Below are 27,334 nucleotides of genomic sequence, written 5' to 3' on the forward strand. Positions count from 1 at the left end.
GAAAAGGGCAAGTAGGCTATTTTCGTTAACAGATTTACAATTGGGCAACATACAAGCCCCGTAACGGGGGCAGCACCTCAAAGTATTTCAGGTTACAAATCAAATAAAATACTATTGATGAGTAACTTCTATGTTCTTGAATTTTAATTCGAGTAAAGCGATCAGACATGGTTCACACAAAACATTAGTTTTTCAGAGATTTAGAGAATATTGTAGGTTTTAAAACAAAAACAGTCGGAGGCACAAATGGTTAGGTAGTAGACAAGAAGAAACATGTGGTCTCAAAAATGTCTAGGGAATTCATTTGCATAATAATGGCACAGTATGGTAAAACATGGGACCGCTGGAGATTGCACCAGGCACTCAAATTTAAAGATATACAAAAATTGAGTAGTACATATAGTGATGCCTGCAGCACCTATCCGTAACATTCTGAGCGAACCTCAAGTTGCAATAGAACTATGCTCCTCACTAACTCATCCTCACGAAATTACCTTTGGTTGCTATCAGCCATCAGTACTGAAGGACATAAGAAGTATAAGGGGTTTGCGAGCAGGTAGATGCATTCAAGACAATACTGGTCACTAGTATACTCGGGGACAGTGGAGACCAGAGACTACGTTTATTTTGCCATACTGACTATTGCACTTAGTCCATCGTTCCCCTTTTCACAATAATGGTTGGAAATAGTCCCATATGGGGATGGAAGCAAAGCTTAATGCAGAGTAACAGATTCCAAAACAAGAACACAGTGCGGGTGCAAGCGCACCTGTAGACATGCCGAGCAAGTATTTTCCCTCACGCATGATACCAGTCCTACCCACCACTCGGTTTACTCCTTTGTGAGGAGGGAGGGGGTGAAGAACAGGCCGTATGAAGGAAAGACTATAATGGACTACAACATCCGAAGTCACTGAAGTGAAAAGTGGTTTTTATTATGCATATGTTCCATTCCCCTTTTGCATACTTAGGAGGATACTTCAGATTTTCCACAAGTGAGCGGAAGGCAGAAGACCACGAAACCTATCCAAATATTTGCCATCGCACAGCATGCCCAGAATGGGTGTCTGCCCGGATGTACGTGAACAAAATAAAATGGAGGTGGAAAACAGTTTTTTTGGTCGAATGACCAACATTTTGGGGGCTTTTTGCACTTTTTCTGTTTTTCATAATACAGGTGGGAAGACCCCCCCCCCCACCCCCCCTCCACCCTAGGTAATAACCTTAGCCCACCACATATTTTTTTATAATTTGCAAAAATGTCACAAGAATTAGACCAAAATAAAATCTGTCTTTCTACTGCAATCTTTTCTCATTAATTCTTTTGGGGAAATTCTATCTGCCCTGGAGTGAAGATCTATCAAGTGGTCTAATCCACATAGCACATGGCCATCTTTGATCTCACTAGACGAGACTACGGACACTTCAGTGGGAATGCTCTTCCAGAGAGTAAGTATACCCAAAAAAAGATGTTCAAATGTCTGACATTAGCAGGGTACTTACATTCTATTCAGATGAGACCAAAGTTCTGTAGGGATGGTTTGGCCTTTGGATCTGGGCTCAAAAAGAACACTGGGAAGTGCTTCTCTCGATTGATTTTCATTCCCAAAGAAGCCAGAGTGTGCAGCCCCCACCAAATACTTGTGGAATGTAAAGAAAAGAGGATCAGCATACAGAGCCTGAATTTCACTTATCTTTGGGGCGAATGTTAGGGCCCTCTGTAGACTCTGTCCAGGGAATGAAATAGAGACCCTGCAGCACCTTTTCCTTTCTTGCACAGATTTGAGAACGTTGCTTCTGGGGAGGTTCATTCATGAGGCACATAGTTTGGCCCCCGAAGAATGGTGGGAAGGTTATTACTTTTTTTTTTTGGGTGGAAAAAGAGTGCCTTTGGTATTAGCACTAATAAGATTTGTAGATATTTTTAAGATGAAGATGCCTCTTATGAATGTAAATTTAGAAGGAATTTGAGATTAATTTTTATATTTCAGATTATCACTTATGTGTTGAATTGCATTTATGAATTTGAGAATATGGAATTGGATTATTGGGAATATTTATGTTTCGTCATTTAGAAGGTGTAATTATGACTGTAAATGCATACATTTATACAGATCTATGGATGGTGAAAGGATAAGCCACAACCCGTAAATAAAAATGAAAAAAACGAAAAAAATTAATACAAAACCGGTTTAGCCACAGGCATAGACCAACTGTTTGTTCCGCAGGAGGACGTATGCAACTCCCAGGGATGGGGTGTGCACTTCATATAGGCTTGGGTAGCAAACAGTCAAGGATGTGTTGGAACCAGAGATAGAACAGGTCACCCATATCATTCCTTGTAACGCCTACTACTCATGGGCTTGGTGAGCCTGGTCAATTCACTCTCACACTGAGCTGATCTGCAAGGGGTGATCTTTTTCATTTATCCTTGGGGAGTGAGGCGGGTCAGAAGGAGGACACGGACACTTTACAGAAATGATTCATGAGTTTTATTAAAAGAAAAAAGGATAAGGTCTAACTTTCCCCATCTCTATGGGTGGTCCATGCCTATATTTCTAACTAAGGTGCCGCTTGGTCAGTCGTGAATGTCTAACGGAATAGTCCACTGTCCCAAAACTCCTCTAATCTGACCCAAACACTATGAAAACTAACCTATATTTGGAGAATGACTCTTCTCCTTGAGGGTACTAGTACCAGCCTATAAGCTTTTTAATCTGTTGGAAATGTTCAGAGTCTCTGGTGTTTTGGGTTTTTCAATTCTCTTTAGGTTTTCTTTTGGGATTATTTTACAAGCTAGAAGCTTCTAGTTGTCATTTGCAGCATATTCTGGGAAGATACTATTCAGATAGTTTTTCCTTCTTGGTAAAGCATAGCTGGGCTTACTTTGTTCTACTGGATTCTTTATTTGTTGCAACTGTCTGAAGGATGGTTAAGAATATTCAGCCCTTTTCATATGCTCTTCCTCTCGTGAAAAATAACCTAACGACTCTCCCCTTCTCCAAGGGTATGGTTATCTCTCGTTCTATTCTCTTAAATGATGGGATACAAGAAGAAGAAATAACATTAGGTACATCTGCTTAAAGGATATATTTGTCTCATGACTTCTACTGAGATGTTCGCACCATATAATTATTCCGGTTCGGCCTCACGTAATCCCAAGCCTCCATGGTATCTTAGTCAGCATATTTCCCCTTCTGGCCTCTGTCCTGGACTTCTAACAAGGCACCGGACACCTTGCAGTTCACTATAAGCAATGGTATTGGCGGTCGTTCTTGAACCGATGGTTCACCACGGCCCTTCGGTGGTCCTGCCACCACATTTATTAGTGCTCATGGCCTGCTGGTTTTCCTCGCACTGGGGTTGCATCCCAGCTTGCAGTCTCTGGCGAGTTTGAAACTTGCATCTTCCGCCTCCACAAGGTATTTTTTCTCTCCCCCCCCTCTCCCTCTGTTCCTCTCCGTGTATGGAATATTCTGCATTGAAAGGGACGGGGACGTGGTCAAGCAGCACCTAAGATCACAGAGATCATTTCTTAAATATGGGCAATATCTCTTACTCTACTACCTCTAAAACATCAACATAAACTATTAAATAGCAGCAACCATGCATTCCTGCCGAGTTTCCAAACTACAGCAGTAAAGGAACTCCTATTGTGCTGTCGGAGGCTCTGCATGTAAAGAAACGCTGATTTCGTATCTCGAAGTCGGTCTCCTTTACGCATATCTACAATCTTTGCTGGTGAGGCCGGCCACTGCAGACGACAGAAAATATTAAAATGGCATCCTGTGGTGCTGCAGAATGGCTCAGGACAATACACTCTTAATGGCGGTACAAGTTTCTCATGTCGGCGGTGTTCCTCTTCGGAGGTGAAAATTCTCCACCCATGTAGGGTTCAACATTTGCCTTGATTCCGTGCCAGTCACGGTCTCACAGGGGGTGTTCCAATTACTTCCGTGTGGTCCGGGTTTGCTCTTCTGCAGATTGCTCTCTCAGACACTCTCCTCTGGCACCCTTCGGCCTCACTTGACAGTCTGCTTCCTGTCCCTTGGCGTCACAGATTAAGTTACTCCCCAGCTGCTCCAACACTTCAGTGGCCTACTCAACACTGACACCCGAAGTCGAAATAAGATCACATGCCTTGCATTAACTTTTATCTTTTTATTTCAGGCGCACTATTACTGTTTTTCCAATACAAATATGGCTAATAACACCAATGCCTCACTTCCATTGGATTATTCTTCCATCAGCTCTTGTATGGAGAAGATATTAGAGGAGCTCAGCAATATTTGTTCCTTCATCTCCACTCTTGATTCTCGTTCCTCCAACATTCAAGAAGAAATCAAAGGCTTCAAACATGAGATTAAAATGTTCTCAGGCAGAATAGATGAGGCTGAAGAGAATTTTGTTTGTTGAAGATAGGATGGAAGACAATGAAAACATGCAGCAAAAAAAAAAAAAAAATTAAATACACCAATTTGAGCTTGACGCCACTGAATTAGATGATAGAAATCAGAGCGATAACCTATGCTTTTGCGTGATCCCTGAGAAAATTAGAGTTGGATGAAACTATACATTTTCTTACTAAATGGACCCCCTCAACTTTATGTATCAAGTTTTCACCTCCATTGGAACGGCATAGAGCTCACTGGATAGTGCCTTATTTTTCTACCAACAACTTTGGGGTTTTTGTTGTTATTGTTTTATGGTTAAACAAGTCAACCTTTAAACAATCTTGACAATAATTAAACATGAACAGACAATTTATCGCAACAATGTAAACACTACTATAAAAAACAAAAACAGCAAAGCAAGAAGCAAAAACCATAAAAAGAGAAAAGGACACAGTTAACACATTAAGCACTACTAGAACCATGATCCCCTAACCTCCCAGAATATAGGTAAATGTATGCATCATAACCACCTTTAGTGTATAGGTAAATGCATGCATCATAGTCACCTATACTGGAGGCATAAATGATAGACAAGTATGGATATAGGTAAGAGGGTTACTCCCCCCCCCCTAACAGCCCCGGACGCTCTTAAAAAAGTCACAACGGCAATTACAGTGGATGTCAAATGACCAGACAAGCCTGAGGACCAAGTCATTTCAGGGTCACCAACGGTTGCAAATTGTGCAAACATTTGTAGGAGCTTTGATCTCAATACAGTCAGCATTTCATGCGTGTTTCAGAGTTTCCTGGGCTTACACATTCCTACAATACCTACACTCTTAACCAGTCCCCGACAATCAAACCTCTTCAACACATGATTTCGTTGGTTAATAAGAGATTCTAACAAAAACATAGAAAAGCATGGCGAGTCCATCTAGCCACATATAATGACAGGAATGGTGCCAAGACTCTCCAACAACTCTACGCCGACAGTTTATTACTGGCTTTCCAAGACATCAGCAAGCGTGCCAAACCTTATTAGCTGCCAGGAAAAACTCCCCTATTTTTCAAGGTCCAAAAATCTCTCTCACTGGATTTTTCCAAATGCACACAAGCCAAAAGAAAAAGATTTATTGATACAAGACCTCTCCTGAAGACCCTTGGCATCAGATACGGATTGCTTGAACCTGCAAAAATGATCATTACAATCCCTGATGGCCAGGCTAAAGAATTCAGTGAACCCAGTGACCTCTCCAATTTACTCCAGTCTCTTCAATCTACTCCGATGGATACTTCTTCCTCTTCAGATTCAACATCCTGCTCTTCCGAATCAGACCCTCAGCAGCAACTACCTTGCTACAAAAGATCAAGAAATCATCAAAGCAAGTTTAATTCTACACAAAGTGGATCTGCTTCATCTACACCTTCTTCAAATCCTAGTTGCCCCCGAGCCAAAGCTAGATCACCTATCAAAACCACGTAAATTGCCCTTGCTGCTTTATAAAACCTGAATACAATGTTACTCTCTCACTATGTTCCAACTATTTATTCATGTTCACAGTCTATTTAATACATTATGTTTACATAGTTCTTTATATCATAGGCGGGTTACTTCACATGTTGCCCTAGTTTTCTTTTTGTACAATAGTGTTAGTTATAATCATCTCCCGTGTACCAGCTTTCCATCACTTTTGCATTGCTCATAACTGCTCTTACATCTTCCATGATACTCCTTTATTATTGTCACTTTACGTGGATTCTCTTCTCTCCTACCTCGACTTCTCAATATTTCCACATAGTATAATCTCTATATTTCCATATATATATCCTTCTCCCTGTGGTCATGTCCGTATCCTTCTGTACTGCCCTTTACATCCCAATATCGCTGCAAGACATGGAATTCAACATTGTGCTTGTTCACCAACCACTATACCGCCATACATTTAATCTGGTTGTATCTCTACTGTAATTTTTGCTGCACCCCTTGGTCAATATATTTACTAATGTCTATTAAGAGTGTCAAAGGACTAAATCATCCCATTACCCAACTTGCAAAATTCAAGGTTGATGTCACCTGCCTTCAAGAAACTAACCTAAATTCCCACAACAAAAATGACAAGATTAAAGCTTCGTGGATTAGTCACACCACCCTTTTTATATAAAGCATTTGAAACAAGGCATCTCTATTTTGATCAACCAGTCCTTCTCTCCGATTAATGAAGAAAAGGACCCTGAAGTCCAATGGATCATTATCAATGCAATGCTCAACAATTTACCAGTTACTATATAGTTAATGTATATGGCCCTCCCGCTCCTGAACCCCTTTTCTGGACCAACTTCAAAATGAAACTTGTTCAAAATAAATAAAGACTTATTTTGTGTGGAGTCGTTTACCAAGTTGCTAATTTCACTCTGGATCATAAATCTTCCTCCAACTTTTTCAATCCAAGTCCAGTAAAAACCCCTCAATAGGTTAGAAGGAGGACGCAGTCACTTTTACAGACATGATTCACAAGTTTCATTACAAATATTTTTATTGTGTTACCAATGTAAGGTTTAATTTTTATTTACAACCCTGATACACCACTTTGACTCAACAAAACATTTGTATTTATTCAGGATTATATTTATAACTATGTTAACTGATGAATTTAAATGTGTTCTCATTCATTATCAATACTTAATAAAATACGTATTTAACAAAACAAAAATAATAAAGCATAAGGCCTGACTTTCCGCATCTCTTTGGGTGGTCCCTGCCTATGGTTCGAACTAAGGAGCTCATATGTCAGTTGTCAATGTCCAAAGAAATAGTTAACAGTCTCAAATCGACCCTAATATGACCCTACCACTATGAAAACTAACGTATATTATGAGAATGACTTCCTTCTCCGTGAGGGTACTCTAGTACCAGTCTACACACTTATTTATCAGTTTGAAATATTCTCTTACGATTTCTTGGATCAGTCTCTAAACTTACATTGCGTTCTGGATATTTTCCACCTTCTCCTTGGGATCACCTTGTGGGTTTTTTTTTATTATAAGCTACTGGTTGTTATTTCCAGCAAATCCTGGGCAGATACTATTCAGATAGTCGCTCCTTCCGGGTAAAGCACAGCACGCCTTACTTTGTTCTACTTGATTCTTTGATTCAATTGTCTAAATCCTCTGTGGTTCAGAATATTCAGCCCTTTGGATATGCTCTTTCCCCTGTGCAAAATATCCAAGGACTCTCCCTTCTTGCAAGGTATGGTCATCTCTTGTCATTTCTCTTAACTTTATTTCTTTTCCTTGTATCCCAAAAGTTCATCTTCAATGCTATGTTTGTCTCATGACTTCTACTGAGACAAGTTGTTCACACCATATAAGTATTCCCGTTTAGCCTCCTGTGATCCCCAGTAACTTTGTAACGAGTGGTTAACGTCCTCAGGAGCCTTGTTCTTCTGCAACGTTCTCTCGGGTGTTGGAGCGTTGGCCCCTTGCCTTAGTTCGCGTATTTCTCCTTCTGGTCTCTTCTCTTTATGGTGTCCTGGTCTTCCGATGAGGGGCCAGACACCCTGAGGTTCTCTGTGCGCAATGGTATTGACGATCATTCTTAGACCGATAGTCCTCCATGGGCCTTTCGTGGTCTCGCCACCACCTTCGATATGGCTTCTGCCCAGCTGATCCATCGTGCTGGGGTTGTGCCGTGACTCCGGCATCCCAGTCTCTGGGCTCCTGCTGGTTTCTCACACTTGGGTTGCGCTAGGACTCCAGCGTCCCAGCTTGCATTCTCTAGCAAGTTTAAAACTTGCTGGCTTCGTCAATTGAGCGTCTTCTGCCTCCACAAAGTATTACATAGTGTGGGGTGCTCTCTAACACGCATATGCACTCGCTCTCTTTTTTTCAAAGTTAAAAACGGACATATTCTTTTCCTAGAAGATACTGGCATCTCTGGGGACTTTCTTCATCACAGTCTAGAAACTTCAGATATTGGAGAGGCTGCCATGTAGGTCATAGTGTGTACAGCTCTATGGAGAGCCTCATGGGAACAGGAGTCATTCTTCTCTAAGGGGGTGGGGTAGTGTCTCCCGGAGCGGTTCCACTTGCTTTGACCCCTAAAGATGGTGTTGCATAGTGGTCTCACCTCTCTAGCCTCACGGGGGGTGTGGGCAACACCCCCTTTGAGCGAAGGGGCGAATTCCCTCAATTCTTCACAGGACATAGGAGTTGAAGGTGGAGAGGTCAAGAACATCACTTTGTTCATTTGATACTGCAAAGAACTTAAAAGTAAAAACAATTCTGGGCCTACGATGGAGGTCTTTTCTAGATCGCCCCCATGCTCAGTTCAGCTGGCAAGCTCCAGGACGTGATTCATTGAAAGCTGTTAAGGAATATGGGGGGGGGGGGGTTTGGGGCGCAGAGGTGGGAAGGGAATGAACAATGAGTGTTGATCTTCAAACTCACAAATGTTCATGCTCCCAGCTCTGGTAATTCAGGATTTATTAATATTATTTCACATAGTATTAGTGATAAAACATATATGCATTTTTTTTTGGTTTGTGTTTATACAACAAATCATCATAAACATAGGCATTCAGTTTAAAGTTACGGCAGTAGTGAGAATAAGAGCCACCAGTGTCATAGGGGTACATTGGGTATTTCCGAAAGACAGAAACGGGTGGCAGTGCCGAGTGCGTTATGTGTCCATGGGTGAAGAGAGAGGGGGGGGGGGCCTGGAGGGGGACATCTCTCAGTACAGGTCTAGCCATTTCCCCCCATATCTTTTCAAATATTTGGGGGCAGCCTCTTGCATTGTAGATGTAGTTTTCCATAGATGCGCATCTGCTTACTTCATTGACCCAACGGTTCAGCCATATTGATTCTATCGAACCCCAGGTTGCAGCAATCAGTCGTTTCCCTGCTCGCAATGCCACCACTAGGAACAATTTTTCATATTTGGTGAGGTCGACCTCACTCCAGATTCCCAGGAGTGTCATTTTGGGGTCTTTCGGGATTGGTGATCTATTATGTTGGAAATCGTATTAATGCATTTGTTCCAGAAGGCTTGTAGCACATCTCTGTCCCAGATCATATGGAAAAAGGTACCCGTCACCGGAGACAGGTCTCATATCCGTCCCACTGCCCCATTTGGCAAGGGCTGTGCGAGGGTAGTAGAAGCGGTGGATTATTCCTATATGCATATTTGAATGAACATAAGAAATGCACATAACTGATGGGGGTCTGTACCTGTATTCCCACCTGGGGGCCTCAGTGCTCCAGCACGGTTCATGCAGCCTTGTAAGTGGTTTCTACATGTCTTCATGGAGGGTTTTTGGCAATGATAGATGCAAGTGAAATAACAGAAACCGTACATTCTCTGTACGAAGTGCTCTGCATTTGGCTGGGTGTAGAGTACAACAGGGTAATTTTAAAGGGCAAATTTGCTTTTGAAGTTCCCCGTAATGCAGACTGGTTCAGGACAACAGATGGTAATCTCCTTGTGGACCACAATTTCAGTTTAATTCTAAACTATTTCAGAGTGTTTTCTCACATTCACCTCTCCAAGGAGTTTTCCAAAGGTTGGGGCCACACAGAAGTGAAACTCTGGCCACTTGAAGTCAACATACTATAGCACACAAATAAATAGATTTTTCAAAATCACACAAGTTATGGCTTTTCAAATCCTGTGCACAGGTTGAATCAGTTCGATGAGTCATTATGGATTTGTACAATACATTTAACAATAGTTGAATAAATACATGATTTCCATCCAAATGTCTCTGAAACAGTCAAGGCACTGGCACTTCACTCCATATGTCAGAACTTTTTAAAATATGGCAATGTTATTTTCTTCTTATAGAAGATCTTGTTTAATCGTTTGCATGTTTGTTGTCCGATACTTATATTTCTGCAAAAAAGCCATTATATTATTTCTGCAAAAAATCCATTATTTCCTTATTTAGCCAAATTGTAATGTTGGGTCTTCGCACCAACGATGAAAGGGACATTCTTAATGTCCATTTGTTGCAATTAAAGTAATCTGCAAACCCATCCCCCTTTGGGCTTGCTTGCATAAATATTCATGGCGAGTGTAGTTTTTAGGGTATTGCCATGTCTTATTCTAGTGTGTTATTTTTCCAAAATCGATTTTCAAACAAAATAACATACAAACTTTGTAAATAACTCTACCCATATAACTGGGCCTCCATGTGCCTTACACCCCCATTGCTATCCTGCGTTTTGCCAAGATGTACGCTAAATCTCTCAATTTGCTAACGTGTCTCGTCTGCTTTGGTCTCAGGAAGATACATAACAGGCACACATTGGGGAAGACGGAATCTGCCGATAGGCCGATCCTGGCTAGGGTCTGGGCCACATCATCCCAAAAAAGGTGTATTTCCGCGCATGCCCAAAACATGTGCATCAGGCCTGCGTTGATCAGGCAACCACATTTTGGACAAGCTTGTTCTGACGCATTACTAAAATTTGCAATTTTCTTCGGAGTTAAATATGCTCTGTGAGTAACATATATGGATCAATTGTTTGCATTTCTGGACACTTTCTTGCGATACCCCATGGTCCTACTCCAAGCATCATCTGGCAGCTGCTCTTGCAAATCAACTTCCCAGCATTGCTTAATCTGTATTAGATTGCTATCTGGCTTTGCCATCAGAATCTCATATAGTCTTGATACTGTGTGTCCCCCTTCTGATATATCATAGACTATTTCTATTGTCTCGTCTTCTACCAATACTCCATCTGTTCCTGGCCATTTCAATTTCAGTCTATGTAGAAGTGAGGCATGAGTTATATGTTGCCCTACCCATACTCACGATTCTGCAGCGACCTTGTGAAAGGTCATCGGCCGACCTTCCTTCTGTATAAATCGCCGCTGAATGTCACCATCCCTCTAGACTCCAATATTTTTTTTCCAAACAGTTGAATCCCGTGTATCACACTTGAATACAACAGTGCAACTTTTTTGCACCTCTCGCTTTAATTTCAGGCAGTTTTCCTTTGCCTTTCATTTTCTTCCCACTACTGCTGACTCTACAATAGATAATTGTGTTTGCTAATCAAAGGTCATTCACCTTTGCATAAATCATTAAAATACAGAGCATTACATTTACAAGTTCACAATTCAGGGTAAAAAGTCAACGTGCAAAATACAAAAACATTTCATCCACAATAATACAGATTGGCATAAGTTCAAAAAGCAAACCCACAGGCATCAATGCAGGGGCTGCTCCTCTGGCCATGCATCTTCGGCCCTGGAGAAACATTTTCTTGAAAAACTTTTTTTTTTTAAATGCATGCCTGTGCCTTTTCCAATGTGGTGTAAATTCCCATGATCTTTAAACATATTTGCAACCGTACAGTATAGAAGCAGAACCAAAAAGATTGATGCCATCCCGCCATCGACACCCCCCCTACCCCACTGCATCCTGAGGACACAAAAAAAGAAGACGTTACTGGAGGAGACCTGCAAGACATCCTGCAAAAGCGCAGCACAACGGTCACCAGCAGGAGTTCAGGATAGCTCACTTTGCACATCCTTGGGATGCGCCATCAGACGATGTGTCCACCTGAATTTCTTCACAGATCCTCAGCAGTTCAGGGGCATTTTCACAGGAGGATCAGAGGGCTAAGAGTAAGTATATTACCACGGTGGTGTTTAAAGGCCACCATACTGAAGGGTTTGGCAGCAATATATTTTTCATAAAGGAGTAAAAAGTGAGGCCAGTTATAAACCTCAAAGATCAACATCTTCTTATGGTATCATAATTTCGAGATGGAGGGTATACACAGTATCTGAACATCCCCCTCCCTGCAGATGGCCTGAATCTCAAGGACGATACTTCACAATCCAATCTTTTACCCACATCAATAATTTCTACAGTTCGTGGACAGGGTAACATGGGAATTCACGTATTTGCCCTTCAGGCACTTGTTAGCCTTGGTACTACAAAGCCAGTGGTCGCGCACTTCATAAAAGGGACATGCATCTCACCATCTATTTGGTAAATACAATTTTCTTATTCAATAATGAACAAAGGCATGCATTTAAACTTTTCCATGGGCTGGATCTTGGATAACATGGACGGAGGCTCTCACTCCGGTAAGAGTGAATGAATTCCTGGAGGGTTTGATAAATGACGGAACCTTATGATGGAAGCTCAGGGTGCTGTCCAAGAAAGTGAAGAGTGAGGCCAGGCTGTTACCAAGGAAGAACTGTTTCTCTCAGAGAGCTAGCATAGGTCCACGCCATTGAAAGCAAGCGTCCCCAACCAGCACGATCCTCCCCGCAATGAGAGACAATGATGTACTCTCCCAGAATGGGAATAAGGCCAAGACAAAGTGCAGGTGAGCTTAAATGGGAGTTTATCAATCAGAATATGGCATGCAAAGAACTCTGCAAACTCCGAGAGTGCTCCGTCTGACAATAGCAAAGACAGGCGTATATATTTACAAAAAACGTCATCAAAACCTACACACTATAGGGGGCACAAGTTCAATGGGATTGGGTGGCGACGACTAGCTATAGGTGCTGCTGTGATGTGGTGGGTCTTGGCTGGAGGACGTCACTGGTCAGCCTCGTGGGTTGGGCTGGGCCTGGCGGGTCAGCTGGGTCCATCTGGGCGGTGTTGTTGTGCCATTGTGGCCAGTGTCAGAGATGAATGTCTTTTCCTGACTTCATTGCCCTAGGCAATATTATCCTCTTTAGTAAATCTCCCAATAGGTTATGCTACAGGTTAATGCAACACAGGAGAAATGCACCTTGAGAGGGGTTTGATGGCGATTCATCAGTACATGGTTACCAGTGTCCTGTTGACCGGGTACCATAGGTCGTGGGGCTGGGTCTCAGGGCATGGGACAGACGGTACATGTCCTCCTGTCTTGTTAGAAGTCGTTATGAATGTGTTGCTGTAATGTTGCCATAATATTGGGTGTCCTAATTTTACAGGGGCCATTAACCTAATGTGATCCGGTGGGTTGTGGGGTTTAAGAGAGGGCGCCTCTGGATTTGTGTATTCAGGCGGAGGTTTACTGCTGGGCTGTAAATAATGCAGGTGGCGGGCCGTGGCCTTGGGTGCTGCAGAGGGAACTACAAATCTTTGAAGCGGCTCCAGCCTAGTTGGGGGAGGTGGAGCAGCGCGGCGCGGGCCTCTGCTCTCTCGTCTGGCAGGCCTCGCAGGGAGGGAGGGGGAATGGCCTTGCACATATTCACAAAGGTATCTTCCTTGTGTTGCCGATTTTAGGTGAAAGCATCATAAACATTTGAATACTATACAATACTCATTGAATCATTCCAAAGCTTACATTTTAACTTTGCTAAATGCCTCTCAAATATAGCCAGTCCGAGCACATTATTTGTACACTATGTTTTAACAACTATAACATGTTGTTATATGTATATACATTTGCAGTAAGTGAGGTAGTAGTGGGGTTGGTGGAAAACGACTCGCCACCGTACGTGACAGTAGTGGCACATAAGGGGCTTGGACATACACACATGAAGGGTGCATTCTCGCACGTCCTTCACATGAGCCCTCAGTATGGTTGCATTTGTCTTCCTTTGCACTCTAGTAGCATTAGTTCGGTTATGGCGCGGGACCGTGGGGTGTAAACTTTTCAATGATACACATAACAAATAACCCCCCGGGACGCTTCTACTATTTGTACATAACTGCAGTGGTGTGGGTGCTTCATTGCTAATGCCATGTGAACATACATTCTGCCATATCTATACATCTTACAGGTTTTCTAGTCAAAGGTTTGTGGAGAAAATGCGCCCATCGCAGGTAGTTTTGGCATTAGTATTTGGGAACTTTTGCTTTTTTCCGAGGGCCATTTTACAGTTCTTTTTCCACCCAGGCTCTGCTGGCCGGGTCATGTTGGGAGCAGTGATACACTGCGGAAGGTGAAATGTTACAGTGTTGGTATCTTACACTAGCTCATGTCCGTCTTGTTCGTGGGAACGGGCTCACAGCGGATCTGCCAGGGAGCTGTGGCCACAGGGATAATTGAAACTCTCCAGAGGTGGGGGCCGCGCTGCAGTGCGCCGAGCTCACACCATCTTTATTAGACAAGATGGTTCCTGAGGCCTAGCTAAATTGAATATGTTTGGGCAATGTCTTCAGCAGGTGAGCCATCCACCACCTGGGCCCTGGTGGTAAGGAGGGGATGCCTGATGAGCCATGGCCCTCACCGGGGGAGGGGATGTAGGCAAGGGGGGTCTTTTGGACCAATCCTCCTACATTTCCCCCCTTTCGTTACTTAAGTAACGAATTCTTTAAATCCTCCAATCTCCTGCACTCTTCCTCGTCAATTATTGCGTCATCCCATGCAGGTGTGCCTTTTATGGGCATCCATGCTCTGCACACCCCCCTTAACTCTCACCTCTCCTAGCATATTCATCTGGGGTACAAGTCAGGTATATACATCCGCTCTCTCCTTCCAAGTCTACCCATACCTCCGTGTACCATTCTAGTATATGGGGCTCTCTAATGGTAGTATGCCACAATTTATCTACTATATCCTTGTCGTGATACCTAGGCACTAGCTGATATCTTGGTGTGTCATCTGTTCCTGTTTGTACCTGCACTTCCTGCATAGCTTGTATTGTACCACGGGGGTTGCCCATTGTCACCATCATCATTGCACCATTCGGTACTGCGTTAGCACAACATCGAAGACCCACCTGGCACAGGCAAAAAATAAAGAGGAGGAACACCACAGCTGGCATCAAAAATTTCACAGTCATTCCCAGCCATGGTGGAACCCAGGAGAAAATATTGTCGAACCAAGTGCTTTCTTTCGCTCCACCTTCCATTCTCATTCTTTCTCCTAGGTTATGTACTGCTTCGATCACATGGGACAGGGAGCCGTTGTCTGCGTCTTCGGAAGGTACGAAAGTGCAGCAGGCACTTCCGATTTTTCGGCAAACACCTCCATCCATCGCTGTCAACAGGTCCAAGACATACCTGTTTTGCATGGTCATCAGCCGTAATGCTCTTAGTTCCACTTTTATTACGTTGAACCCTTCTTCAGTGTCATTTGCCAGCTGGATCAGCTCCCAACGTGTTATCTGGAGCCATTTTGCGTTTGCTCGTGCCCGGATACTTGGGATGAGTGAGGCGAAGAAGGTTTCTGCCGAGCTAAATAATCGATACCTGTCTGGGATCTGTGCCAGCAATTCTGACGATGCCTTTGATATGTAGTTCGATGCTCGTCTGTTTCGGGACAGCACCTCTTCCTTGTTCCCGGAAGACAAGACATAGATTTGTGACTCTGCAGTTGGCTGGGCCGCACTCTGTTGGGCGTTTTCTCGCGTCATTTTGCTCCCATCAATGTGGCTTTCTGGGATTACCATTAGTGCCGAGTGCAGAGTGGCCATTGAGCAGCTGCCACTCCATGATTGTGGGAGGTGCAGGTATGCCTGGTTGCCACATACCCAATACGTGTCCATCAGGGCCGCTGTCCCTTTTCTTAAATCTGGGATGGTGAGGGTCTTGTTACAGTTCTTGTTTGTCCCCATGGAGGCTTTCCCCTCTCCTTTAAAACACAGTTCATAATCCATTTCCTTCTGCAGCTTGAAGGGTTTTTCAATGGCTGTTACCCACATTAGTTTTGAAATGTGTTCCTTCCATACTGGTGTGCACGTTTCTTCTATCAATTGCAATTTCTCTGGTGCCACACCCCTCAGTGCTTCAGCCTTACACATTACTTCTTCGTCCTTCCATTTATGATCTGAAAAAAGTGTCCCTTGTATTATAAAAAATGGTTCTTCCAGACATACCACTCCTACTGTCTTTGGATAGCAGGTTTTCTAGTTCTGCAGCATTCTAAAAGTAACTTCATGTGCCTGGAAGGTGTTCTTAATTCTGCACAACGTGAGATGAAGGAGACATTGGGCATCTACAATAGGCAACTCTTTGGGTAACAATACTTTGGGCGTGCCTGAAGCATGGGGAATGAGGGAGCAGACATAACAGCTTTCATTTGTTGTTTGTTTAGCTGTTGCACTCATGTCCGCATACCATTTATTTGTCTGGTGGGTGTGTCGCAGGTCTTCCATTTTATCTAGTCCTAACACATAATACTCATCATACTTCCTCCTTCCCGCCTCCCTTTTTCGTCTGTTATTTTTGTTCCTGATGTACTTCCCGGCTTCATGGGCGATGGACAAAGTGGGCCCCCCTTTCTCCTTCCCGCCCCCCTTTGCCCAAACATATAATATTTCATGTGTTGCTGTCATTCTTTCATTTTCTTCCTTTATGTTATCTGACAGTGTGTCTTTGGCTATGGGGGCAGGCTGGCTGGTGGGGGTGTTATACAACCAGGATATGGCGGAGGGGTTTCGATCATTTAAACTGCGAACATTGTAATTAGATATTTTTGGCGGAGACACTGTGTTATTTTGCATTTCTTCCTGTGGCCCTTCATTTTTCGAGATGACAGCATTGGATGGTGTGGTATAATATCCCCATACAAGTTTAGTTCCGTCCCATACCAAAAAAAATCACCTTTAGTATTTACACTTGCTGTTGCGTTGGTCACATTAGTGCCGTTAATCCCTCCCCCCTCGTTCATCTCGATAGAGATGAACGCTATGAACCAATATGTAACCAGGCCAAACATGATTGTAAAAAAACAATGTAATGCACACAGACAATCCACACTCATACGAATATCTGCATCTCTCAGCTAACAATTCTCTATATCTAATAAATCTATCCGTTGCAGGCTGCCCGTTAGATGCCATGATAGCTCCTGTTTGAGATATAAAAGTGCATCAAGTGCATGAATGTAAACATTTTGTTGGCACTACCAGTGCCAGTATATATTGAAAGGGAATGGAAGCGGGTAGGGCAGTAGGGTTGGGGATGCACAGACAAGGGAGTAGACACTCCGTATTTTTATCACATCATTATTTACATATAAGTTCATAAAAAAAAAATGTTTCTTTTTTTTTCTAAATACCCTTAAATGTAATTATACTTGTCAGCAACTTTCTCAATCAGGTGCATTTCTGTCGCACTCAAGTTCATATTCACACATTCTTTTCATTTGCATGGTTTGCGGTTGTCTGTGCCCCCTCATCCACCTCTTCCTGCACATTATTATATCCTCTTCGTACATCCGTCAAATGTATCCAATACTTGAGGCCCTTCACTTTTACAGCCGTAGGGGTGCAAAACACCACTTCGTATGGGCCATGGAACCGTGGTGCATTCCACCGGCGCACAAAGCTCCGGACATAAATGAATTCACCCAGCGTCAGTTGTACCTGGGCTTCAGGCTCTGTAACTGACCCTGTTGTGTTCCCCTCTTCTCTCGTGAACGGTGGTGAAAGTTGCTTTGATATTGTGCGCTCTGCCCTTGTTAATTTTTTCAAGTAGTCCGTGAACTCATCTCCCAGTATCGCAGCGCTTCTGTGTGCACCCGAGTGTTCGCGCAGTGGGGAGTGTGCTGTGTGCATTCGTCTCCCGGTCACGATTTCGTGCGGAGACAAATGGTGGTCCTTGCTTGGCTGATTTCTCAGCTCAAACAGTGCAAGGGGTAAACAGTAAATCCAGTTCTTTTTTAATGAAAAGCATAGTTTCGATAATCTTCCTTTTAACAGGCCGTTCATCTTTTCTACCACGCCATTACTTTGAGGATGATAAATAGAGCACAACTTATGCTTTATTCCCAATAGCGTCGTTACTTCCTTGAAGAGTTTGTTTACAAAGTGGGTGCCGTTGTCTGAGCGAATCATGTCACAAATTCCCCAGCGCGGAAATACTTCTCTCACTAGGAATTTTTAGCATCAGGTCGAGCACATGGACCTGCTTCCACCCATCTTGAAAATGGGCACACAATCATGTAACGTGCCCCATTACACCTCTCTCCCATGTTCGCATAGTCAATATGTAGCTCTCTGAATGGCCCAATCGGTTTTGGAATTGTTCCCCTTAGTGTACGTAATGTCATTCCTGAAGTGTATATCTGGCATGTTGTGCACTCCAATGTCAATCTAGATAAGTGCTCCTGAAGACAGGGCACGAACCACTCTTCCTGTATATCTGCTGCAATGTGTTGTTTCGTGTTGTGTGCTGGGAAGTGCAGTTGTTGAAACGCTATTTCTAATAATTTTACTGGCATTACCACTTCCCCCCCCCCCCCCCCCCCCCCCCCCAAGTTATTTTGTCGCCACAGTAAGTCTGTTGCTGATTGGCTGCACCCTCGTTTCACCCACATCGCCTTTTCATCTGCACTTGCTCCTTCCTGCAACTCTAGTATTTGTGATATAGGCATTGTGTTGTACCCTTCTGGAAGCTCCTTGTTTGTCTTGTGCTGTAGCATGTACTCACCTGCTTCACATTTCTCAAAGTATGAGGCTTCTTTGGCGGCCGCGTCCGCTGCCGCGTTTCCCAAAGACACGTCTGTGTTGGACGTATGTGCTCGGCACTTCACTATTGCTACCATGGTGGGATCTCGTAGTGCTTCAATTAACTCCTTCAGTAATTCTGCATGTTGCACTGGAGTCCCATCTGCTCGTCGAAACCCCCTCCGTCCCCATCTTGCCAGACCTCCATGTACTGTTGTCGTCAAACAAGCTGAATCCGTGTAAATTGTTACCGCGCACCCTTTGGCTGCGTGCAATGCTTCCATTAGGGCAATGAGTTCTGCTGCTTGTGATGGAAGGCGGTACTGCACTAGTGTCTCATACTCACAGTCTTCTAATCTCACCACTGCCATACCCACATGTTTTTCTCCTGTGTCCACGTCAATTGATGCTGATCCGTCTACAAAGTACACTTCCCCCTCGGTCAGGGCATTCTCGCACACCACTGTGTCCTCCCCTCTTTCTCCTGTGTAAGTTGCACAATCGTGTTCCTGCATGTCCTCTAGTGTGCATGCTTCTGTAATGAATGTTGCCTGATTCACTGTCCTGCATCGCACCACATGGATATTGGCGCTGGACAATATTATTTCATAGGCGGTTGCCCGCTGTGTGGTCAGTGTACTCTTTGACCTTTCGAGTATCGCAAATAATGAATGCTCCACAAACAATGTCACAGGGCATCCCATTACTATTGTGGCACTTTTCTCAATTACGAACGCGGCTGCAGCGAGCGATTGCTCGCACGCGAAATGTCCTTGCATCACAGCATCCAAAGTGCCACTATAGTAAGCCAAAGGTTTGTGTCCTAGGGACGTCTTTTGTGTCAGTACAGCTGTCATGAGTGTCCCCTTGCAGTGTGAGAACAGGTAAAATTTGCGCCCATAATCAGGATTTGCGAGCACTGGAGTGCTTGAAATCAACTCTTAATGATATGAAGGAGGCGCTCATTTCTTCTGACCATTCTATTTTCTTGTTCTCCTGTTGGGCCTCCTTGAGCGCTTGCAGTAAGGGTCTGGTGTATGCTGCATAATCTAATATCCATGCTCGGCAATAGTTGCACATTCCCAAGAATTTCTGCATCTCCTTCACTGTTGTGGGTTCTCTTACTGATCTTATTGCTTCTACCCTGTCGGGGATTATTCTTTTTCCATCTTTTGATATTAGCTGTCCCAAGTATAGAACTTCTGTCAGACAATATTGTAGCTTTTCCTTGTCTACTTTGTACCCCTTATTGGCCAACAGGGTCAGGAGTGTTATTGAATCTTTTCGGCATGTTTCTTCATCCTGTGCACAGATGAGTAAATAGTCTACGTACTGAATAATTGTGCTCTCAACTGATAAGTTTCCTAAGTCTTCATGTAGTATGCGGTTGAATATGCTCGGGCTCTCACAGTATCCCTGTGGTAATCTACAATGTTCATATCTCTTCCCCCCCTAGCGTAAATGCTGTCAGGTATCTGCTCTCTTCAGCCAAGGGGATGGAGAAAAATGCGTTTTTCAAATCGACCACCGTGAAATGTGATGCCGTTTTTGGGATGCTGCATAATATTGATGCAGGGTTCGGGACCAAAGGGAACTCTTTCTGTATTACATCATTTAGGGGGCGTAAATCCTGAATCATCCTCCAAGACCCTCCCTTTGCTTTTTTAATTGGGTAAATGCATGTGTTACATGGGGAGTTTGAAGGCACTATTATCCCTTGTGCTAGTAGTGCATTAATTGTCTCTTTTATCCCTTCTTCAGCTTCACGGGACAATGGATATTGTTTCACTCGGGGTAGAATCGCTCCTTGTTTGAGCTTTATTATCACTGGTTGTACTCCATGCAACAACCCTACGTCATGGTGGCCTGTTGTCCACAAATTATTTGGTACTAGCCTCATGTCATCATCGAAGAATGACGGTGGTGCTCCCACCACTGCCATCAGCTGGACAGGAATTTCTCTTGCCTGAATCAGAATGTCACAGGGCATCGCTATTTCCATTACTATTTCACCATCCCCTTCCGAATCTGAAAAGAGATCCTCATCCGTTAAGTCTCTCAGGGCAATATTGGCATTGGTACACAGTACTGTACGCCACTCACATCCTTCTATATCCATTCCAATCACAGAGATCCTTTTCGCAGATACCTGTACAGCGTGCAAATCCAATGATACCACTGATCCTGGTGCTATGTCAGGGTGCACTATTGGGTGGAAGAGGAACTCCGCCGGCATTCTCCAATCCATTCTTTTTAGCTCAGGAACTATGAGGGCCAGTGTCTTTAGTCCTTCAATAAACATTCTCTCATCCACTGGCAAACCACATATTTCTGGTGCAGTTGTGTGAGCCTGTACTACCAGCATTACACGTAATGGGCATATTCCTGGTGTTGAACACACTATACCTCTCTCAGTGAATGATATCGTCATATTGAGTTTGCTAAGAAGATCCCTCCCTAGTAAATTTATTGGCGAATGTTCATAATACAGCAAGGGTGTTTTTACAGTTTTACCCCCTACCGTCACATCCAATGCTTCTGTGTAAGGAACTACAATTACAGCCCCAGAGAACCCCTGCGTCTCTAACTTCCGGTTAGATAATGGGAACCGGCCCTCCCTAATACACGATTTCTCCGCTCCCGAATCCACCATGAATATGAACTGCTTGTCTCCTATCTGCGCCCCTACCAATGGTTCCTCTGCTGCATCGTAGGTGGTAGATAGAACTGGACTATGCAAGTGTTCTCTGTGGGCTGTCCTATGCGGGGTGTCTCATTGCCCCCCTTGGTTGAACACGCTCCCTGAAACCACTGACACGCCACTATAGGGGGCTGGTGCTGGGGCTCAGTTTGCTGTTGTCGCGAAAGGGTTGCCTGGTGTGTAGTGCATAGTGTCATTGTTTTGTGGGTGATTCTGTGTTCTGTATTGGTGTCCCTGTTGTTGCTCATTGTACCCCTGGCCTGGGTTTCTTTGTTGCTGTTCCATTGGGAGACCATATGGGCTCCCCGGATGGGGATGGCCATAATGTTCCGCCTCTGGAAATCCGTTGTGTGGTCTGCTTCTGCACTCGCTAGAGTAATGTCCCCACCTCCCGCAGTTCCAACAACTCCCTTGCGCACCTCTGGGACCCTGCCATCCATTTCCTCCCATTCCCCCGTACCCCGGTCCACCTCCTCTTCGGCCCCTGTACCCACCTCGTCCCCCTCGAGGGGCCCACTCTTGCCACTGCGGACCTCTGCCCTGTTCCGGCTCGTTCCACTGCCGCTGTCCTGCTCCTGCCCAATTAGTTGCCATCCTTCCTTGTATTGCTACCAGCCCCTCCTCTTCCCCATCTCCCTCCCTGCTGTGTGGGAGCGCGGCTACTGCTGCTGCGACCTTCACCAACTTTGTTTGCACTAGTTTTGTTTCGTCTGCCAATCTTTTCTGTGCCACCTCCTTCTCCCTTTCTTTTATTCGCTTACAGTGGTGCACTATTATGCTCTGAATCTCAGGCCATCCTTTCGCTTCAATACCTGCTATCTTGTCGAGCGCCTTTTGAACCTCTTTTGGGAGCCCCCTCTTTATAATGAAGTAAAATAACCCGAAAAATGTAATCCATAGCGTCTTCCCCGTCATTCATTGTACATTACATTACTGACTGCAAGTCTGGGGTATCTGGAAACGTTTCCCGCAAAGCATCCCACACCCTTGCATGCACCGTGTTAAAGGGGGCCCCATCATGGCGATTGCAGTCTGTTACTCCTGGGAAACCAGCCTTGACCCATACTCTGTCGGCCTGATCCCCCACTGCTGATACAAGTAAGCTCTTCACATCCCCTATTGCTAGGGGTACCCCGGCAGTGTGATTCTCAAAGGCGTATATCCACTTGCTCACCCCTCCGGATAACGGGGGCAATAACTTTAGTAAGTTGGCCTTATCCATCTGAGCCCAGGGTATGTAATTCGGCCTCCCTCCTCCCCTATGTATTAGCGGGAGCTGCAACTTTCCCTTCGTTGTCATATCTGTACCCGCCTTCACTCCTGATTTTCCTAATGATGCCATTTTCCCCACCCGGTTCCTTAATCGCCCCGTCCACTCATCCAGTGTCCTCATTGAGCATGCACCATCCAACCCTTCGCTTCCCCCTCCCATTGCCATACTCAACCTGTCGCTTTCTTCCAACTCATCCCTTATATCACATAGTAGCTCCTCCCCGTCTCCTATAGGCCTCTCTTCATTGTCAGTATATCCCTCTCTTGCCTCTAGTTCAATTATTCGGGTTGGTTCTTCCTGTATTCTGAACAGTATCTCGCCTTTTTTCGACCCTTCTTCAAATGTTCTACTCTTGCTCTGCGCTCTAGACGCATGCTCTGATCTGGCTTCATTAAGTGCAGTCCGCTCACATATGCTTTTTATCCTCGAGAGCTCATCTTTGGCTATGGAGAGCCTTGATTCTAGATAGTCTGTTAGTTTTTCTATGTCCACCCTTGGTGTGCTCACCTGAGCTCGCTCCCTATGACTCTCATATGGAGGGGGTGCTGTTGGCCCCTGGGTTGTGATAGTTGTCGGTGGGGGCACATAAGTAGGGTCACTGTATCCCTCTGCGGGCACTGGCTTGTTTAGTATTGGGTACAACCTGGTTACTTCTATCGGTGGCTCTTCCTCTGGCAATACATTATCATCTTTTTGTATCATTAGTGGATTATCAGTGGTAGACGGTAGATCAGGATCTAATTCCCTTGCCTTAGGCGGCGGTATCTCTTCAAACAGCCTCCAGAGATCTAATATTTCTCTCCTATTATGCAATTGCTTCCCCTTGTATTTCAAACAAATGCATGTGGCTACCATATCTAGGACACTCTTGTCAAATGAACCCCCTTCGGGCCATATCTGAGGCAACCCCTCCCCCTTCAACTCTGATCTATTGGTCATGATATTTCTTAATCCGTTCCGCGTACCCAGGTAGGTTCTTGCAAATATGTGATAAGGGTGTTTCTGCCCCCATACCTTGTGCATCTCTATGTATCTCGATATCTCAATATAAACGTATCACCATGTAAGTTCGCGTATTTTATGTCTTACTGAATCGTGGGGACCTTCGTGTTCCTCCCTCCGCCTGCACACCATAAGATTGGCTGCGCACAGTCTCTATTCTGTTCGCTTTGGGGGGCACGTACAAGAGCAAACCGTCAGTAATCTAAACAATGTTAACCCAAAAACCAGAAAGGTACACACTCACTACACCACATTACTCTTGTCTTTATGATATTTTGTCTGGTCACACTTACCATGACCACTCAATGGCTATACATTTCTGACCATTTTTACACAACCATTATACCAAATTATCTCCTGACACATACGATGTTCACACACCCCTGTGTAACACTCTATTCACAGTTCAATTTGTCCTCCCTTTCCTCCCTGGCCGGCTGTCCCTATCCGTCTTATTCAGATATATATATATATATATATATAGGTTTGATCTTCAATTTTAAAGTAAAACTCTCTGTCTCTTTACTTTATCTCTTTGGTTTTGTACTACCCCACTTATTTTTCCCGTAACCCTAAAGAATAGCAGTCACTAATATATTCTCCGTGTCTCCCTTTGCCAGACACCTTTATCTCATTTTCCACTTCTTCATATATTCCCAGTACTAGTCAAGATAGCACTATGCGGCGCCGCCTTCCACCCCCTCTCGGAGCTAGGTTCCCGTCATTTTTATCTCTTAATCACCTCTTAATCCTAATGGCCATATGCAAAGAAAGTTTAAGATGGTCTTTAGCAGACCCAACGTGCCCCTTTTTACCCCGCCTCGTTCTCTGTCCTAAATTTCCTCCTCTACTCCCTTTATGATCGCTCGCACTCAATACTCACATGCCCGTCTTGAACCGAGAGTCTCCGAAACTGGGTCCGTCCAGGCAGTGCTGCCGTACGCTCAACAGTCAGCCACGGCTCCGGCGAGCGGTACTCAAAGGGGATTTTTCAACCGGGATCCCGTACCCTCTCTCTGTTGAGTGCGCACTACTGAGCGTACCGGTCACCGTTGGCGGGCAGCCTCCCGGAGCCGGCGCACCGTGCGTATCCCTTTTCAACCAGAGATTTTCGTGCCAAAGGGGACGGTAGGGATATGTTGGGAGAAAATAATAATCACGCTTTCGGGGTCACCACTGAAAGCAAGCGTCCCCAACCAGCACGATCCTCCCTGCAATGAGAGACAATGATGTACTCTCCCAGAATGGGAATAAGGCCAAGACAAAGTGTGGGTGAGCTTAAATGGGAGTTTATCAATCAGAATAGGGCATGCAAAGAACTCCGAGAGCGCTCTGTCTGACAATAGCAAAGACAGGCGTAAATATTTACAAAAAACGTCATCAAAACCTACACACTATAGGGGGCGCAAGTTCAATGGGATTGGGTGGCGACGACTAGCTATAGGTGCTGCTGTGATGTGGTTGGTCTTGGCTGGAGGACGTCACTGGTCAGCCTCGTGGGTTGGGCTGGGCCTGGCGGGTCAGCTGGGCAGTGTTGTTGTGCCATTGTGGCCAGTGTCAGAGATGAATGTCTTTTCCTGACTTCATTGCCGTAGGCCATGCACACCGCAGTCATTCAGTCATTTGCAATATTATCCTCTTTAGTAAATCTCCCAATAGGTTATGCTACAGGTTAATGCAACACAGGAGGAATGCACCTTCAGAGGGGTTTGATGGCGATTCATCAGTACATGGTTACCAGTGTCCTGTTGACCGGGTACCATAGGTCGTGGGGCTGGGTCTCAGGGCATGGGACAGACAGTACATGTCCTCCTGTCTTGTTAGAAGTCGTTATGAATGTGTTGCTGTAATGTTGCCATAATATTGGGTGTCCTAATTTTACAGGGGCCATTAACCTAAGGTGATCCGGTGGGTTGTGGGGTTTAAGAGAGGGCGCCTCTGGATTTGTGTATTCAGGCGGAGGTTTACTGCTGGGCTGTAAATAATGCAGGTGGCGGGCCGTGGTCTTGGGTGCTGCAGAGGGAACTACAAATCTTTGAAGCGGCTCCAGCCTAGTTGGGGGAGGTGGAGCAGCGCGGCGCGGCTCTCTGCTCTCTCGTCTGGCAGGACTCGCAGGGAGGGAGGGGGGAATGGCCTTGCTCATATTCACAAAGGTATCTTCCTCGTGTGTTGCCGATTTTAGGTGAAAGCATCATAAACATTTGAATACTATACAATACTCATTGAATCATTCCAAAGCTTACATTTTAACTTTGCTAAATGCCTCTCAAATATAGCCAGTCCGAGCACATTATTTGTACACTATGTTTTAATAACTATAACATTTTGTTATATGTATATACATTTGCAGTAAGTGAGGTAGTAGTGGGGTTGGTGGAGCACATAGAAAACGACTCGCCACCGTAGGTGACGGTAGTGGCACATAAGGGGCTTGGACATACACACATGAAGGGTGCATTCTCGCGCGTCCTTCACATGAGCCCTCAGTATGGATGCATTTGTCTTCCTTTGCACTCTAGCAGCATTAGTTCGGTGATGGCGCGGGACCGTGGGGTGTAAACTTTTCAATGTTACACATAACAAATAACCCCCCCGGGACGCTTCTACTATTTGTACATAACTGCAGTGGTGTGGGTGCTTCATTGCCAATGCCATGTGAACATACATTCTGCCATATCTATACATCTTACAGGTTTTCTAGTCAAAGAGGTTTGTGGAGAAAATGTGCCCATCGCAGGTAGTTTTGGCATTAAATTTGGGAACTTTTGCTTTTATCCGAGGGCCATTTTACAGTTTTTTCCACCCAGGCTCTGCTGGCCGGGTCATGTTGGGAGCAGTGATACACTGCGGAAGGTGAAATGTTACAGTGTTGGTATCTTACACTAGCTCATGTCCGTCTTGTTCGTGGGAACGGGCTCACAGCGGATCTGCCAGGGAGCTGTGGCCACAGGGATAACAAACTCTCCAGAGGTGGGGGCCGCGCTGCAGTGCGCCGAGCTCACACCATCTTTATTAGACAAGATGGTTCCTGAGGCCTAGCTAAATTCAATATGTTTGGGCAATGTCTTCAGCAGGTGAGCCATCCACCACCTGGGCCCTGGTGGTAAGGAAGGGACGCCTGATGAGCCATGGCCCTCACCGGGGGAGGGGGATGTAGGCAAGGGGGTCTTTTGGACCAATCCTCCCCTACACCATCTTCCAAGGTTCCCTACATTACAGAGCCCTAGATAGACAAGAATGTATGCCTGAAAACATTCGGGCATAGAAGCCGTCTCTCTCTTAAAAGAAGTGAGAGTAGAATTGTATTGGTAGCTGAAGCATATGGAGCAGAACCGCTCATGTACAGAAAGAACCGCTTTGGTGGGTGGAGCATATGGGGACCTGGAACGGCAGGACCATATTCAGATAAGCCCTCAATCAGATAATTGAGTCAGGACATGAGCAAAGAAGGCTTGGGCCTAGGTGAGGGACAATGTCCACAGGAGCGCAGTAATCAGCACAAGAGCTGTATTTGCACAAATTGTCTATAGCTCTTAGAGGGATCCATCACGGTTCACTTTGCAAGACTTGACTGTCTTTCTAGATCAATCGCCTAAAAATCGGCCTAG

The 27,334-nt window shown here is 44.7% G+C and overlaps 1 protein-coding gene across 2 annotated transcripts in view; it reads right to left on the bottom strand.

Moving 5' to 3' along the window:
• The window catches only part of TRIQK (triple QxxK/R motif containing), a 531,698-nt gene that overhangs the window by 466,681 nt on the left and 37,683 nt on the right, over nt 1-27,334 (bottom strand). Inside the window, exon 1 of one of the 2 annotated variants that reach the window (XM_069621349.1) lies at nt 1,504-1,635. The exons of the other annotated variant lie outside the window; for it this stretch is intronic. The gene's annotated coding sequence lies outside the window, so the exon portion shown is untranslated. Of the gene's footprint in view, nt 1-1,503; nt 1,636-27,334 lie in introns of those variants that run through there. 2 annotated transcript variants of the gene reach the window in all.

This window comes from Ambystoma mexicanum, chromosome 5q (genome assembly GCF_040938575.1).
Source record: "Ambystoma mexicanum isolate Mex_15411 chromosome 5q, UKY_AmexF1_1, whole genome shotgun sequence".
NCBI lineage: Eukaryota > Metazoa > Chordata > Amphibia > Caudata > Ambystomatidae > Ambystoma > Ambystoma mexicanum.